Source organism: Scomber japonicus, chromosome 12 (genome assembly GCF_027409825.1).
Source record: "Scomber japonicus isolate fScoJap1 chromosome 12, fScoJap1.pri, whole genome shotgun sequence".
Classification (NCBI taxonomy): Eukaryota; Metazoa; Chordata; class Actinopteri; order Scombriformes; family Scombridae; genus Scomber; species Scomber japonicus.
The window spans coordinates 31,008,882-31,027,584 of NC_070589.1; the positions used below are offsets into that span (position 1 = coordinate 31,008,882).

At 43.4% G+C, this 18,703-nt stretch overlaps 1 long non-coding RNA gene across 1 annotated transcript in view; it reads right to left on the reverse strand.

Annotated features, from left to right (window-relative positions):
- Nucleotides 1-3,981: 3,981 nt before the first annotated feature.
- Nucleotides 3,982-18,703, reverse strand: part of LOC128369488 (uncharacterized) — an 84,755-nt gene continuing 70,033 nt past the window's right edge. The window contains exons 2-3 of the long non-coding RNA XR_008322013.1: nucleotides 4,858-4,939; nucleotides 3,982-4,094 (exon numbers count right to left, since the gene is read on the reverse strand). This is a non-coding gene — a long non-coding RNA (uncharacterized LOC128369488). The remainder of the gene's footprint in view (nucleotides 4,095-4,857; nucleotides 4,940-18,703) is intronic.

Genomic DNA, 18,703 nt, shown 5'->3' on the forward strand with positions numbered 1-18,703 from the left:
TCATGCCCATATAAGTAGAATCCGTGTTCATTTTTTCCCAGAATGCACCTGTAATTTTCAAGATGGCGCTGCCCAGATACGAAACTATTGGCTTCCGAGCAGCAGTCCACAAACCAATGGGTGACGTCACGGATGTTACGTCCATTTCTTTTATACAGTCTATGTTATACACACATAAATAACACCGATCACTATGGCAACAAGCAGTTACCTACTGATTTAATTTGAATTTCTACTGTTTTCTTATGTGTGTAACAGCTGTGTGATTTTATACTGTGGCTCATTTAGGGGATAGGCATCATAAAAATTAAAGATCTATGGTTGAACCTGCAGATTTTTGATGCTGCTGCTGTTTCCTCTCTCTCCTCTCTGTGATGAATCTGAGTGTCCTTCCAGCCTTCAGACCTGCAGCAGGCTGTCCGAGCAGAGAAACCAGCCGTCTGGGTCAGTAATGGGAAAGTAATGATGATGGGACTTGTGTTACTGCCAGGAGCTGAGACACAGATGATGATGATGATGGTGATGATGATGATGATGATGATGATGCTAATGAAATGCCCTGCAGTGATGAAGACACAGACCCTGAGATGCATTTTTTATTATGAGGTTCCCATTATGTTTGATGCCAGGAAACAACTCAACAACGGTGAGAGGTGGAAGAGCAGAGTTGGAGGTGTTATGTGGGATATTGTGACCGCGCCAAGTTGAAGTCACCATTCCTCAGATCAAGCTAAGCTGAAGGTCTAAAGGTAGAAGCTTTCTTTCCTTCCTCCATTCCTTCCTTCCTTCCTTCCTTCCTTCCTCCTTTCCTTCCTTCTTCCTCCCTTCCTTGCTTCCTTCCTTCTTCCTTCCTTCCTTCCTTCCTTCCTTCCATCTGTCCTTCCTCCCTCCCTCCTTCTCTCTTTCCTCCATCCCCTTCCTTCCTTCCTTTCCTTCCTCCCTTCCTTATTTCTTCCGTCCTTCTTTCCTCCATCCTTCATTCCTTCCTCCCTTCCTTCTTTCCTTTCCTCCCTTCCTTCTCTCCTTACTTCCTTCCTCTTTTCCTCCCTCCTTCATTCCTTCCTCCCTTCCTTCTTTCCTTTTCTCCCTCCCTCCTTCCTTCCTTCCGTCCTTCTTTCCTCCATCCTTCATTCCTTCCTCCCTTCCTTCTTTCCTTTCCTTCCTTCCTTCCTGCTTTCCTTCCTTCTTCTTTCCTTCCTCCCATCCTCCCTCCTTTCCTTCCTTCATCCTTTCCTTCCTTCCTCCTTTCCTTCCTTTCCTAATGATGATGGGACTTGTGTTACTGCCAGGAGCTGAGACACAGATGATGATGATGATGATGATGGTGATGATGATGATGATGCTAATGAAATGCCCTGCAGTGATGAAGACACAGACCCTGAGATGCATTTTTTATTATGAGGTTCCCATTATGTTTGATGCCAGGAAACAACTCAACAACGGTGAGAGGTGGAAGAGCAGAGTTGGAGGTGTTATGTGGGATATTGTGACCGAGCCAAGTTGAAGTCACCATTCCTTCCTTCCTTCCTTCCTTCTTTCCTTCCTTCCTTCCTTCCTTCCATCTGTCCTTCCTCCCTCCCTCCTTCTCTCTTTCCTCCATCCCCTTCCTTCCTTCCTTTCCTTCCTCCCTTCCTTATTTCTTCCGTCCTTCTTTCCTCCATCCTTCTTTCCTTTCCTCCCTTCCTTCTCTCCTTACTTCCTTCCTCTTTTCCTCCCTCCTTCATTCCTTCCTCCCTTCCTTCTTTCCTTTCCTCCCTCCCTCCTTCCTTCCTTCCGTCCTTCTTTCCTCCATCCTTCATTCCTTCCTCCCTTCCTTCTTTCCTTTCCTCCTTTCCTTCCTCCCTCCCTCCTTCCTTCCTTCCGTCCTTCTTTCCTCCATCCTTCATTCCTTCCTCCCTTCCTTCTTTCCTTTCCTCCTTTCCTTCCTTCCTTCCTGCTTTCCTTCCTTCTTCTTTCCTTCCTCCCATCCTCCCTCCTTTCCTTCCTTCATCCTTTCCTTCCTTCCTCCTTTCCTTCCTTTCCTAATGATGATGGGACTTGTGTTACTGCCAGGAGCTGAGACACAGATGATGATGATGGTGATGGTGATGATGATGATGATGATGATGCTAATGAAATGCCCTGCAGTGATGAAGACACAGACCCTGAGATGCATTTTTCATTATGAGGTTCCCGTTATGTTTGATGCCAGGAAACAACTCAACAACGGTGAGAGGTGGAAGAGCAGAGTTGGAGGTGTTATGTGGGATATTGTGACCGAGCCAAGTTGAAGTCACCATTCCTCAGATCAAGCTAAGCTGAAGGTCTAAAGGTAGAAGCTTTCTTTCCTTCCTCCATTCCTTCCTTCCTTCCTTCCTCCTTTCCTTCCTTCTTCCTCCCTTCCTTGCTTCCTTCCTTCTTCCTTCCTTCTTCCTCCCTTCCTTGCTTCCTTCCTTCTTCCTTCCTTCCTTCCATCTGTCCTTCCTCCCTCCCTCCTTCTCTCTTTCCTCCATCCCCTTCCTTCCTTCCTTCCTTTCCTTCCTCCCTTCCTTATTTCTTCCGTCCTTCTTTCCTCCATCCTTCATTCCTTCCTCCCTTCCTTCTTTCCTTTCCTCCCTTCCTTCTCTCCTTACTTCCTTCCTCTTTTCCTCCCTCCCTCCCTCCTTCCTTCCTTCCGTCCTTCTTTCCTCCATCCTTCATTCCTTCCTCCCTTCCTTCTTTCCTTTCCTCCTTTCCTTCCTTCCTTCCTGCTTTCCTTCCTTCTTCTTTCCTTCCTCCCATCCTCCCTCCTTTCCTTCCTTCATCCTTTCCTTCCTTCCTCCTTTCCTTCCTTTCCTAATGATGATGGGACTTGTGTTACTGCCAGGAGCTGAGACACAGATGATGATGATGGTGGTGATGGTGATGATGATGATGATGATGATGCTAATGAAATGCCCTGCAGTGATGAAGACACAGACCCTGAGATGCATTTTTTATTATGAGGTTCCCATTATGTTTGATGCCAGGAAACAACTCAACAACGGTGAGAGGTGGAAGAGCAGAGTTGGAGGTGTTATGTGGGATATTGTGACCGAGCCAAGTTGAAGTCACCATTCCTCAGATCAACCCAAGCTGAAGGTCTAAAGGTAGAAGCTTTCTTTCCTTCCTCCATTCCTTCCTTCCTTCCTTCCTTCCTCCTTTCCTTCCTTCTTCCTCCCTTCCTTGCTTCCTTCCTTCTTCCTTCCTTCCTTCCTTCCATCTGTCCTTCCTCCCTCCCTCCTTCTCTCTTTCCTCCATCCCCTTCCTTCCTTCCTTTCCTTCCTCCCTTCCTTATTTCTTCCGTCCTTCTTTCCTCCATCCTTCATTCCTTCCTCCCTTCCTTCTTTCCTTTCCTCCCTTCCTTCTCTCCTTACTTCCTTCCTCTTTTCCTCCCTCCCTCCCTCCTTCCTTCCTTCCGTCCTTCTTTCCTCCATCCTTCATTCCTTCCTCCCTTCCTTCTTTCCTTTCCTCCTTTCCTTCCTTCCTTCCTGCTTTCCTTCCTTCTTCTTTCCTTCCTCCCATCCTCCCTCCTTTCCTTCCTTCCTCCTTTCCTTCCTTTCCTAATGATGATGGGACTTGTGTTACTGCCAGGAGCTGAGACACAGATGATGATGATGATGATGATGATGATGATGATGATGTTAATGAAATGCCCTGCAGTGATGAAGACACAGACCCTGAGATGCATTTTTTATTATGACGTTCCCATTATGTTTGATGCCAGGAAACAACTCAACAACGGTGAGAGGTGGAAGAGCAGAGTTGGAGGTGTTATGTGGGATATTGTGACCGAGCCAAGTTGAAGTCACCATTCCTTCCTTCCTTCCTTCCTTCCTTCCTTCCTTCCTTCCTTCCTTCCTTCCTTCCATCTGTCCTCCATCCCCTTTCTTCCTTCCTTTCCTTCCTTCTTTCTTCTGTCCTTCTTTCCTTCCTTCCTTCCTTCCTCCCTTCCTCTTATCCTTTCTCCCTCCCTCCTTCCTTCCTTCCTTCCTTCCTTCCTTCCTTCCTTCCTTCCTTCCTTCCTTCCGTCCTTCTTTCCTCTATCCTTCATTCCTTCCTCCCTTCCTTCTTTCCTTTCCTCCTTTACTTCCTTCCTTCCTTCTTTCATTCCTTCTTCCCATCATTCTTTCCTTTCCTCCTTACCTTCCTTCCTCTTTTCCTTCCTTCCTCCTTTCATTCCTCCCTCCTTTCCTTCCTTCCTTCCTTCTTTCCTTTCCTCCTTTCCTTCCTTCCTTCATTCCATCCTCCCTCCTTTCCTTCCTTCCTTCCTCCTTCCTTCCTTCTTCCTTCCTTCCTCCCATCCTCCCTCCTTTCCTTCCTTCCTCCTTCCTTTCCTAATGATGATGGGACTTGTGTTACTGCCAGGAGCTGAGACACAGATGATGATGATGATGGTGATGATGATGATGATGATGATGCTAATGAAATGCCCTGCAGTGATGAAGACACAGACCCTGAGATGCATTTTTTATTATGAGGTTCCCGTTATGTTTGATGCCAGGAAACAACTCAGTGCAACGGTGAGAGGTGGAAGAGCAGAGTTGGAGGTGTTATGTGGGATATTGTGACCGAGCCAAGTTGAAGTCACCATTCCTCAGATCAACCCAAGCTGAAGGTCTAAAGGTAGAAGCAGAGGAGAGACGGAGCTATAAGCTAATAGGAACATTATATCCAGGCATTAACCTTTGACCCCGTCTATTTTGACTGTTCCTTCCTTCCTTCCTTCCTTCCTTCCATCTGTCCTTCCTCCCTCCCTCCTTCTCTCTTTCCTCCATCCCCTTTCTTCCTTCCTTCCTTCCTTCTTTCTTCTGTCCTTCTTTCCTTCCTTCCTTCCTCCCTTCCTCTTATCCTTTCTACCTCCCTCCTTCCTTCCTTCCGTCCTTCTTTCCTCCATCCTTCATTCCTTCCTCCCTTCCTTCTTTCCTTTCCTCCTTTCCTTCTCTCTTTCCTCCATCCCCTTTCATCCTTCCTTCTTCCTCCCTTCCTTCATCCCATCCTCCCTCCTTTCCTTCCTTCCTTCTTCCCATCCTTCTTTCCTTTCCTCCTTTCCTTCAATCCTTCCTCCTTTCTTTCCTTCCTCCTTCCGTCTGTCCTTCCTCCCTCCCTCCTTCTCTCTTTCGTCCATCCCCTTTCTTCCTTCCTTCCTTTCCTTCCTTCCTCCTTCCTTCTTTCTTCTGTCCTTCTTTCCTTCCTTCCTTCCTCTTATCCTTTCTCCCTCCCTCCCTCCTTCCTTTCTTCCGTCCTTCTTTACTCCATCCTTCATTCCTTCCTCCCTTCCTTCTTTCCTTTCTCCTTTCCTTCTCTCTTTCCTCCATCCCCTTTCTTCCTTCCTTCTTCCTCCCTTCCTTCATCCCATCCTCCCTCCTTTCCTTCCTTCCTTCTTCCCATCCTTCTTTCCTTTCCTCCTTTCCTTCATTCCTTCCTCCTTTCTTTCCTTCCTTCCTTCCTTCCTTCCGTCTGTCCTTCCTCCCTCCCTCCTTCTCTCTTTCGTCCATCCCCTTTCTTCCGTCCTTCCTTTCCTTCCTTCCTCCCTTCCTTCTTTCTTCTGTCCTTCTTTCCTTCCTTCCTTCCTCTTATCCTTTCTCCCTCCCTCCCTCCTTCCTTTCTTCTGTCCTTCTTTACTCCATCCTTCATTCCTTCCTCCCTTCCTTCCTCCTTTCCTCCTTTCCTTCCTTCCTTCATCCTTTCCTTCCTTCTTCCTTTCTTCCTTCCTTCCTTTCCTCCTTCCTGTCCTTCCTTTCTCCTTTCCTTCCTTCCTTCCTTCCTTCCTTCCTTCCTTCCTTCCTTCCTTCCTTCCGTCTGTCCTTCCTCCCTCCCTCCTTCTCTCTTTCGTCCATCCCCTTTCTTCCTTCCTTCCTTTCCTTCCTTCCTCCCTTCCTTCTTTCTTCTGTCCTTCTTTCCTTCCTTCCTTCCTCTTATCCTTTCTCCCTCCCTCCCTCCTTCCTTTCTTCCGTCCTTCTTTACTCCATCCTTCATTCCTTCCTCCCTTCCTTCCTCCTTTCCTTCTTCCTTCCTTCCTTCCTTCCTCCCATCCTCCCTCCTTTCCTTCCTTCCTCCTTTCCTTCCTTCTTCCTTTCTTCCTTCCTTCCTTTCCTCCTTCCTGTCCTTACTTTCTCCTTTCCTTCCTTCTTTTTCCTTCCTCCCATCCTCCCATCCTCCCATCCTCCCATCCTCCCATCCTCCCATCCTCCCTCCCTCCTTTCCTTCCTTCCTTCCATTATTGACAAAGTTTAAGTTAAATCTCAGTTGAACACCTACAAGCAGGATTTATGACATCATAACCAGTTTGGAGCCAGTTGTGGTCCAGTATGCATCTCACACTGGTGCTATGTGGAAACAGACTTTATAGTGACAGAAAGGATATCTTTTATTCAGCATTTAAACTTTTGATATTAACAATATTGTAATATATATATTATATGAATGTTTCAATGAGGGAGAATGAGGAGATGTTTTAAGGTTTTTTAACCCTTAAACAGACAGGAGTGAATATTATATGATGTCACTAGTTATCTCATTTGCACTGAAGTAAAGCATTTCCACAAATATATGTGTTTTAATATACTTGGGATTTCATGAGTTGTATGTCCAAAAGGATACGTTGCCCCTATTAATGTATTAAAATGGTCATAATGGTAAATAATTGAATGAGGTGGTATATTCTTGCCTTCCCTGGTCATTAATACTAGTTTCTAAACTGATTTTTACCATTTATATCAAAGTATAGACCTACAACAAGCTTCAATTCTACCAATCCAGTTCTATCAATTCAAGGCACATACTATTGAACTATCACCTTAACCAATCATGCTCCTAACAGGCTGTTAAAGAGTCCGTATCTCCTGGTGCACATTGCCTGTTTAAGGGTTAACATGGTAACATTTTTAATGTCTTACAGCATGCCTGGGAGTTAGGGTTAGAGTTAGGGTTAAAATATTTGGTTTTAGAGCCATGTGGATTTTTTATATCTAGACTTTTTGGTAAATGTTTTACCCTAGACTGGTGAGGAACCATATATGGCAACTTCAATCATAGATAGAATAGATCTATAGAAAAAGTCACAAACGCAAAAAAAAAAAAAGTCATGTAATATTCCCCAATAACTCTCTAGATCAGGGGTGTCAAACATGCGGCCCGTGGGCCAGAACCGGCCCGCCGAGGAGTCCAATCCAGCCCACTTTCCTTCCTGTGTTCTTTTCCTTCCTTCTTTCCTTCTCTCCATCCATCTTTCCTTCCTGTCTTCCCTCCTCCCTTTCTTCCTTCCTTCCTCCCTTCCTTCCCTCTTTTTTTCCCTCCGTCCTTCCATCTTTCCTACCTCCCTTTCTTCCTTCTGACTTTCCTTCCTTCTGTCCTTCCTCCCTTTCTTCCATCCTTTCTTCCTTCATTCTGTCCGTCTTTCCTACCTCCCTTTCTTCCTTCTGACTTTCCTTCCTTCTGTCCTTCCTCCCATTCTTCCATCCTTCCTTCCTTCCTTCATTCTGTCCATCCTTCCTTCCTTTTTTTCTTCCTTCCCTCTTTTCTTCCCTCCTTACTTCCATCTTTCCTTCCTCCCTTTCTTCCTTCTGACTTTCCTTCCTTCCTTCCTTCCTTCCATTTTTCCTTCCTGTCTTCTTTTCATTCCTTCCTTCCTTCCATCTTTTTAATGGTCTGGCCCACATGAGATTAAATTAAAATGAGTTTGACATCCCTGTCTTACAGCATGCCTGGGAGTTAGGGTTAGGGTTAGGGTTTTAATATATGGTAGTATCAACTATTGGCCACTTGGGGGCAGCACTAACCAACCATAAACCTGGACATATTACCACCTGTAAAGGCAATACAGCAAATTTATAAGCAAAGAAGAGCAACATTTATTTGTGTGTCTGTGTCTCTTCAGCTGCTAAATGCTCCACTGAGTTCTCCAGCTAGTCGACAGATATCTGATTAAACTGCCTCATCACTCCTTCAGCACCAAACAGCAAACAGACACAGCTGGCTGTAGACTAGCTGGTGAACATAGTGGAGGAGTTAGCAGCTTAAAGAGCCAGACACGCACACAAAAAAGATAGATAGATACATAGATAGATAGAAGAAGGAAGGAAGGAATGAAGGAAGGAAGGAAGGAAGGAAGGAAGGAAGGAATGGAGGAAAGAAGCAAGGAAGGAATGAAGGGAGTAAGTAAGTAAGTAAGTAAGGGAGGAAGGGAGGAAGGGAGTAAGGGAATAAGTAAGTAAGTAAGTTACTAAGAAAGGAAGGAAGGAAAGGAAAAGAAGACATGATGGAAGGAAGGAAGAAAGGGAGGAAGGAAGCAAGCAAGGAAGGAAGGAAGTAAGTAAGTTATTAAGAAAGGAAGGAAGGAAGGAAGGAAGGAAAAGAAGACATGATGGAAGGAAGGAAGGAAGGAAGGAAGGAAGGAAGGAAGGAAGGAAGGACAGAAGGAAGGAAGAAAGGGTGGAAGGACAGAAGGAAGGAAGGAAGGAAGGAAGGAAAGTGGATAGAAAACCTGCATGGAGGTGAGGAGTCCTGCAGAGTCTGAATGAATCGTTTCACATACTTCTTGTCATGTTATACATATATGCTTATATACATATTTAAGATTATAGTATACTGTTCTTATTCTGACTTATAATTAGTGTCTACAGCAGGACTGTCAAACATGCGGCCTGTGGGCCAGAACCGGCCCGCCGAGAGGTTCAACTCGGCCCAGTTTCCTTCTTCCTCTTTTCATTCCTTCCGTGTGTCCTTCCTACCTTTCTTCTTCCCTTCCTCCCTGTCTTCTTTTCCTTCCTTCCTTCCTTCCTTCCTTCCTTCCTTCTTTTCCTTCATTCCTTCTTCCCTTCCTTCCATCTGTCCTTCCTACCTTTCTTCCTCCCTTCCTCTTTTTCTTCTTTTCCTTTCTTTTCCTTCCTATATTCTATTCCTTCTCCTCCTTCTTTTCCTTCCTGCCTCCCTTCTTTCCTTCCTTCCTCCCTTTCTTCTGTCTGTCCTTCCTACTTTTTGTTCCCTCCATCTTTTTAATGAACCGGCCCACATGAGATCAAATTGGGCTGTATGTGGCCCTTGAATGAAAATGAGTTTGACTCCTCTGATCTAGACCAATTCGCACTCAATCTTTAACCCTTGTGTCGTCCTCCCGGGTCAAATTGACCCCATCTCGTTCGTCTGTTCCTTCTTTCCTTCCTTCTTCCCTCTTTCTTTGCTCCCTCCTCCTTCCACCCTTCCTTGCTTCCTTCCTTCCTCCTTTCCTCCCTCCCTCCTTACTCCTTTCTTTCCTTCCTCCCTTCCTTCTCTCCTAAATTCCTTCCTCTTTTCGTCCTTACTCCTTTCCTTCCTTCCTTCCTTCTTTCCTTCCTTCCTTCCTTCCTTCCTTCCTTCCTCCTTTCCTCCCTACCTCTCTACTCCTTTCCCTTCTTTCCTTCCTTCCTTCCTTCCTTCCTTCCTTCCTCCTTTCCTCCCTACCTCTCTACTCCTTTCCCTTCTTTCCTTCCTTCCTTCCTTCCTCCTTTCCTCCCTACCTCTCTACTCCTTTCCTTTCCTTCCTTCCTTCCTTCCTTCCTGTTTTCCTCCTTTCCTTCCTTCCTCTAGTCCTTCCTTCTGTCCTTCCTTGACCCGAGGACAACAGGATGGTTAAAAGTGTCCAACATTACTCTGATCCACTCTATCCTGAAAAGCAGTCTATAAATAAAAGGTTTCATTCATTCATTAGTTTTTCATACCACGTACCTCCTAGAGGGTCATGAGGGGTTGGAGACACTCCCAGCTGTCATTAGGACAGGTCACCAGTCCATAACAGGGACAAACATCTAATCACACCTACGGATCATTTAGAGTCACTCATTAACCAAACCTGCATGTGTTTGGTCTGAGGAAGCCGGAGCCATTACACCACCATGACACCACCATTACACCACCATTACACCACCATGACACCACCATGACACCTGGAATACAATGTACTATTATTACTATTATTAACCCTCCGGTTGTCCTTGAGTCGAGGAAGGAAGGGAGGAGGGAAGGAAGGAAGGAAGTATGGAAGGGAGGAAGAAGGAAGGAAAGGAGGAAGGAAGGAAAGGAGGGAGGAAGGAAGGAAGGAAAGGAGGGAGGGAGGAAGGAAGGAAGGAAAGGAGAAGGAAGGAAGTATGGAAGGGAGGAAGAAGGAAGGAAAGGAGGAAAGAAGGAAAGGAGGGAGGAAGGAAGTATGGAAGCTAGGAAGAAGGAAGGAAAGGAGGAAGGAAGGAAAGAAGGGAGGGTGAAGGAGGGAAGGAAGGAAAGGAGGGAGGAATGAAGGGAGGAATGTGGGGGGGGGGCAAGGAGTGAAACCACCTTCCTCCCTTCCATACTTCCTGCCCTCTGCCTTCCTTCCTTCCTTCCTTCCCTCCTTCCCTCCTTCCCTCCTTCCTTCCTTCCTTCCTTCCTTCTTCTTCCCTTCCTTCCTTCCTTCCTAGATAGATAGATAGATAGATGTTTTCTGGCGCCCTCTAACAGTTGTTTACCAGTTTTATTTATTTTTATATATTTTAAAACAAAGGACATCAGTCTTTACTTCCTGCTCAGATCAGAGGGATAACTTTCTCTGGAGTCAGGCAGAAGGAAACATTTCACCCTGTGTGGTAATTTATTGATGTTTTCAGAGCAACAGTGAATTCAGGTGGATCAAGTCCGCAACAGTTAGCAGGCCTCAAACAGGAAGTGGGATGTTTCGTCCTTCACAATAAAAGTCGAAATGGAGCCGTTATGGTTGTTTCTACTGATTTGACATTAGATGAACTGTCTTGCCTCTTTTTGCAAGATAGAAACCAAAATGATGATGATAGTAAGTCTAGATAGATAGATAGATAGAAGGAAGGAAGGAAGGAAGGAAGGAAGGAAGGAAGGAAGGAAGGAAGGAAAGAAGCAAGCAAGGAAGGAAGGGAGTAAGGAAATAAGTAAGGAAGGAAGGAAGGAAGGAAGGAAGGGAATAAGGAAGTAAGTAAGGAAGTAAAGAAGTAAGCAAGGAAGTAAGGAAGGAAGGAAGGAAGGAAAGAAGGAAGGAAAAGAAGACATGATGAAAGGAAGGAAGAAAGGGAGGAAGGACAGAAGGAAGGAAGGAGGGAAGGACGTACTGCACTATAATACTGCAGTACTTTTACTGTAATACTGCATACTACATCACTCATAATACTGCAGTACTTTCACTGCAATACTTTAACTACATCACTCATAATACTGCAGTACTTTTACTGTAATACTGCATACTACATCACTCATAATACTGCAGTACTTTTTCTGTAATACTGCAGTACTTTTACTGCAATACTGCATACTACATCACTCATAATACTGCAGTACTTTTTCTGTAATACTGCATACTACATCACTCATAATACTGCAGTACTTTTACTGTAATACTGCATACTACATCAATCATAATACTGCAGTACTTTTACTGTAATACTGCATACTACATCACTATAATACTGCAGTACTTTCACTGCAATACTTTAACTACATCACTCATAATACTGCAGTACTTTTACTGTAATACTGCATACTACATCACTCATAATACTGCAGTACTTTTTCTGTAATACTGCAGTACTTTTACTGTAATACTGCATACTACATCACTCATAATACTGCAGTACTTTTACTGTAATACTGCATACTACATCACTCATAATACTGCAGTACTTTTACTGTAATACTGCATACTACATCACTATAATACTGCAGTACTTTTACTGTAATACTGCATACTACATCACTATAATACTGCAGTACTTTTACTGTAATACTGCATACTACATCACTATAATACTGCAGTACTTTTACTGTAATACTGCATACTACATCCTCATAATACTGCAGTACTTTTACTGTAATACTGCATACTACATCACTCATTATACTGCAGTACTTTTACTGTAATACTGCATACTACATCATTATAATACTGCAGTACTTTTACTGTAATACTGCATACTACATCACTATAATACTGCAGTACTTTTACTGTAATACTGCATACTACATTACTATAATACTGCAGTACTTTTACTGTAATACTGCATACTACATCACTATAATACTGCAGTACTTTTACTGTAATACTGCATAGTACTTTTACTGTAATACTGCATACTACATCACTATAATACTGCAGTACTTTCACTGCAATACTTTAACTACATCACTCATAATACTGCAGTACTTTTACTGTAATACTGCATACTACATCACTCATAATACTGCAGTACTTTTTCTGTAATACTGCAGTACTTTTACTGTAATACTGCATACTACATCACTCATAATACTGCAGTACTTTTACTGTAATACTGCATACTACATCACTCATAATACTGCAGTACTTTTACTGTAATACTGCATACTACATCACTATAATACTGCAGTACTTTTACTGTAATACTGCATACTACATCACTATAATACTGCAGTACTTTTACTGTAATACTGCATACTACATCACTATAATACTGCAGTACTTTTACTGTAATACTGCATACTACATCCTCATAATACTGCAGTACTTTTACTGTAATACTGCATACTACATCACTCATTATACTGCAGTACTTTTACTGTAATACTGCATACTACATCATTATAATACTGCAGTACTTTTACTGTAATACTGCATACTACATCACTATAATACTGCAGTACTTTTACTGTAATACTGCATACTACATTACTATAATACTGCAGTACTTTTACTGTAATACTGCATACTACATCACTATAATACTGCAGTACTTTTACTGTAATACTGCATACTACATCACTATAATACTGCAGTACTTTTACTGTAATACTGCATACTACATCACTATAATACTGCAGTACTTTTACTGTAATACTGCATACTACATCACTCATAATACTGCAGTACTTTTACTGCAATACTTTAACTACATTACTATAATACTGCAGTACTTTTACTGCAATACTTTAACTACATCACTATAATACTGCAGTACTTTTACTGTAATACTGCATAGTACATCACTATAATACTGCAGTACTTTTACTGTAATACTGCATACTACATCACTCATAATACTGCAGTACTTTGACTGTAATACTGCATACTACATCACTCATAATACTGCAGTACTTTTACTGTAATACTGCATACTACATCACTATAATACTGCAGTACTTTTACTGCAATACTTTAACTACATCACTATAATACTGCAGTACTTTTACTGTAATACTGCATACTACATCACTCATAATACTGCAGTACTTTTACTGTAATACTGCATACTACATCCTCATAATACTGCAGTACTTTTACTGTAATACTGCATACTACATCACACATAATACTGCAGTACTTTTACTGTAATACTGCATACTACATCACTATAATACTGTAGTACTTTTACTGTAATACTGCATACTACATCACACATAATACTGCAGTACTTTTACTGTAATACTGCATACTACATCACTCATAATACTGCAGTACTTTTACTGTGGTAGGGCTTTCCATGCAGGACTTTTACTTGTAATGGAGTAGTTCTACGTTACTATATTAGTATTACTGCAGTAAAAGATGTGAGTACTTCTTTCAGCTGTGTTACTTGTAGTATTAGTACACATGTCTGCAGTATCTTGTAGTAAAAGGTAAAGACTGCTGCGCGTGCTTTTATTCTGACAATAAAAGCATCGTCATGTTCCTGCTGACTTGATGCCGGTTTGCAGAGACTCAGTGCTGCACACACACACACACACACATACACAGTCTCACTGACTTTGGATTTTTTGGAGGGGTTTTGAGGAGAAGCCTGGAGAGAGAGAGAAAAGAGGGGAGAAAGAAGCCGAAAACAGAGATTTAAAGTCGGCTGCTAAACGGCGGAATGGCGGACCGGGACCCGGCGCCGATTCCTGCGGAGGTGCGGGCGAAACTGGCCGAGCTGGAGCTGGAGTTGTCCGAGGGTGAGTGCTCTGATTCGGCTCTGCTGCTGCTGCTGCACCGGGGCTGGTTTGGTTCTCTGCTGGTTGGTTTCTTGTGCAAGGTTTCTGAGTTATTGTGGGTCAAGTGAGAGCTGCTGCTGCAAGGCGGATTTAATAATGATAATTAAAGGAAAGAGAAAAAGATAAGAAGAAGTGTTGTTGAGCTCTAAGTGCCACAAGTTCAAGTGCATATTTATTATTCGTATTGCATGCTGCCGTCATGACTGGTTTGGGTTTGTGTGGCTGTGATTTGGATGCAGGGGATGTTGGTGTTTTGGTGGTGTGGCAGTGAAGTGGAAACACGGCTATCATGGTTTAGCGGGACCTTAGTGTTATTATCATATTCTCATTGGATTTCTGCACAGAAATGGATTTTAAAGCATATAAAAGTGCACTTAAACTTCATTTCACCACCATATTGTACTGTGAATGTATTTAGGAATATAGTAAAAATATAATAAAGAGAAAATGCATTTAATATTATAGGAATGCATGATGTATTATAGAGGATAAAGCAGCATATTTGAGCTTTAAAATCATCAGTATGCACAGAGTGATACTATAAAAACTCTCCAGGAATATTATAGTGATATCATCATCATTGCTGCAGCATGGTTGAATCTATTTAGTCTTTTTTTTATTTTTTTATTTTCCCCCCCTGAACTCTTAAACATGTCCAGAACCGCCCCTCCAAAATATTCAATTAACACTGATACAAAACAGAGACAGGCAATGAAACCTCATATTTTAGAAGCTGGAGGCAGAATTGTGTCATTTCAGTACGATGAATCGATTGAACTTTCACTCTGGAGTGTAAAAAGAAAGAAATGAGCTTCCAGAGCCCAAAATGACGTCCTCTAAAAAGTCTAATAGGTGTGTTTTCATGCTTAATTCATCACAGGATTTGTTGTAGATTCATTTCTTGTGTGCTGCCTGATTGATTATCTGACTAATCATTGCATCATTAGATATCATAGCACATAAACAAACCCATAAAGTACATTTTGAAAGTCTGTATTGAGCCTCAGGGGCACATTAAAGCCCTCCTCCCGGTGGGAATATCATAGGAATACTACACAGATTTATCTTTTTTAGGGGTTTGTTGATAAGAAGTTGTTGTCAGAGAGGTTTTTTGCTGTCATATTGGAAAATCCCGTTCAGCAGAGCCCTGCATGCTGCTTAGATTATGTGCACAGAGTGTGCAGCTGTTACCAGACACAGTTTTCACATGACACAACTGCAGCCAGGCGGCGTTTTTTTTTTTTTTTTGGAGAGGAGGATGAATGATTTCCATTATATTCTTTTTTTTTTTTTTCTTTCTTCCACAACACCAGAGCATATATTGGCTTCTTTTGCAAGATGCTGAAATGCAGCCTTGGTATTGATTTTCTCATTAGCTCCCTACTCTTCTCCTCTTCCCTCTCTCTCTCTATCTCTATCTCTCTCTCTCTCTCTCCCTCCTCCTCTCTCCTCTTCTTCTTTTTCAGATTGATATGTCACATTGCTGCAGACTCACTCTCAGCCTGGAGAGTATCATAGTGTCATATTTCAGCTGCCTGCGAGCAGTGTTTTCCCTGTTTCTCATCGAGTCTGGAGGCTTCGCCCGAGCTCAGCCATGTATGGAGAGAGAAGGGGGAAAAAGAGAGAGGGAGGATAGAGATAGAGGGAGAGAGATAGAGGGAGAGAGAGAGGGAGAGAGAGGAAGCGATTTTAACAGCTGACTGCAAATGCACACATCGCATTTTAATGTTTCTGCTGCTGCAAATGCGGGTTTCAAATGCTGAGAGAGAGAGACAGACAGAGAGAGAGAAAGCAGCGATGAAGGAAGAAAGGGAGGGATGTGGAAAAAGGTGACACACATCACAACCCCCCCCCCCCTCCCCCTTCCTCCCCCTCCTCCTTTTTTTCTCTCTCTCTTTTCTTTTATTGTAGCTCAAGAGTTCTGCAATGTAAACAAGTGCGTCTGAGGGAAATGGGGTCAGATGCCCCGTTGCATTATTTACATGCTCAGCTGACGTTGTAAATGCAAAGCCCCCCCCCCCCCCAAATACAACCCCCCCCCTCTCCCCATCCCACCGCATCCTCGCAGACTTTGACCTAATTTTTCAATTTCCACGCATCATCCTTTCCTCCTCCGTAGCCTTTTCGCCGCCGGGGTTAAACCAGCGGCGGGAAAAACACCATTATCACCAGTCAGGTGTCGTCACAGCTTCGAGGTACCCTTGAGCAAAGCATTACACCCCCCCCCTCTCCCCACTAGCCCCCCCTCTCTCTCTATTTATCCCAATCCTCCGTCACCTTCCCTCCAGGCTCAGTGGGATGATAGGATGCCGAATCGTCGTCTAGAGGTGGAAAACATCCTTGCAGCGTTGCACATGCCGGCTCCTTTTGTGATTGGATTTAGAGATTGTAGTGATGGGTGGGTGGGGGGTTAAAACAGGGGGAGGGGGGTAATAGGGGGGGGGGGGGGGCTCGGGGGTATTCAGACAGAAGTAAACTCACGCTCAGAGGAAATATCACCAATTTTCCAAGTCATTTCCACTTCTGTCTGAGCTGTTGGACACAGAGCAACTAGTCTGAGGCAGCATGGGTGGGATGGAGTAGCGTTATGGGGAGTTAGGGGGGGTGGGGAGGATTTAGGGGGGGTGGGAAGGGTCTAATGCCTTGCTCAAGGGCTTCTTTAGCATCAGCAGTGAGTCTTCTGTCTCCTACAAGTGTCACCCTAATTTAAAGACAGGAAGTGCCTTTTCTTATTGAGCTCAGAGCACCAGGTGTGAATCTGAGAGCGACATCCAGCTGTTTGTTAACATGTGTAGGTGTGAAGATGGAGCTCCCACCTGTTGGGGTTGGGGTTGGCTTGTATTATGGGATGTTTGCCGCTCTTTCTGAACTCTCTTTGAAACCTCAGCGACTGAAAAGAGTCGATATTTTGTCATGAAAACGTCTGAATGTGACTTGAAGTTTGATTAATATCTGATATCAGTACATGATGGTGAGATAATATTAATGTGCAAGAACTCTGCTTAGATTTCAGACTATAATCTCTATAATTTATGACTTTTATCATTAGTGATTTAGCTAATTGATTAAACAGTTAGTCATTCCCAGCCAGAGAGTTTGGATCCAAACCAACAATGAATGAATCTATTTATAAGTATTGTGTGTGTGTGTGTGTGTGTGTGTGTGTGTGTGTGTGTGTGTATTAGGAGTCTGATATATCTTATTCCTCTGTGCTGTAGATCTCTGTTGTTGCCAAAAAACTATTAAAATTAGTTGTAATTAACCACATCGCTGCACTGGCTGATATATTGCTTCATTATAAAGAGTTTGGTCATGTTAGTTTGATTAGAAACGGCTCCAAAGATGAATAATCGATCATGTTTTCAGTCTCTGGAGAGTAGTCCTTTGTACAGCAGACACTACTGAGCATGTGCTAGCTTGTTGGGCTTCATATCACCAGTGTTGGACTACTTGGAAAGAGCTAAGCTAATAGTTAGCGCAGAGTAAATTCCTTTAATGTTGACAAGATTTTATGTCATGAATAAAGCAAGTAAGATAATTGGCATGCAGCAGCTCTCTCTCTCTCTCTCTCTCTCTCTCTCTCTCTCTCTGAGATCTTTGACAGGCTTGTTTTAAAGAAAGCACGGTCAATCTTGTCCAGCTCTGATCACCCACTTTCATTCCTCTGCCGCCTGGAGGGAGATTTAGGCTTCGTCGAGCACCAACAATGTCTGGTGCAGCTCAGGTTCAGGTTAAATTACTCGTGTGGCGAGACTTCTTTGACATTTCTACTCCTATTCCGATTGTGATTGTTCTTATCAAGTTTGGTTGTGCTGTATGCTGAGATGATGTTTGTTATGTCACTGTTTATTTATGGTTGATGTTATTTGTGCTGTCACTGCAAACCAAATTTCTCCTCGAGGGACAATAAAGCTCTGAACTCTGAACTCTGAACTGAGCTGAACTCTACAATAAATGAAGCTCTGCAGACAAATATAGCAAACTAAGCTACAACAACACAACAAACTCTTCTTCTTCTTCTTCTTCTTCTTCTTCTGTGACTCAGTCCCTGCAGCTACATCTACATGAATCCAAATACTTGTGACTAATGACTGTAGTTTGGTTTTTAGGTTATTATGTAATGCTTCTACTGGTGTATTGGACTGTATGTGTATTGTAAGGCCTTGAATGCTCTGAAAGGCCCCTTAAATACAATTTATTATTATTGTCATTAACCCTTCCTCGAGTCAAGGAAGCAAGGGAGGAAGAAGGAAGGAAGGGAGGGAAAGAGGAAGGGTGGAACGAAGGTAGAAGGAAGGAAGGGAGGAAAGGAGTGAGGGAGGAAGGAAGGAAAAGAGGAAGGGAGGAAAGAAGGACAGAGGAAAGAAGGAAGGTAGGAGGGAGGGAGGGAGGGAGGAAAGAAGGAAGGAGGGAGGAAGGAAGGGAAAGAGGAAGGGAGGAAAGATGGACAGAGGAAAGAAGGAAGGTAGGAGGGAGGGAGGAAAGAAGGAAGGAGGGAGGGAAGAAGGAAGGGAGAAGAGAAGGACAGAGGAAAGAAGGAAATGAGGAAGGTAGGAGGGAGGGAGGAAAGAAGGAAGGAGGGAGGGAGGAAGGGAAAGAGGAAGGGAGAAAAGAAGGACAGAGGAAAGAAGGAAGGTAGGAGGGAGGGAGGGAAGGAAGGAAGGAAGGAAGGAAGGACAGACGGAAGGAAAGGAGGGAAGGAAGAAGGAACAGTCAAAACAGACAATTTGAC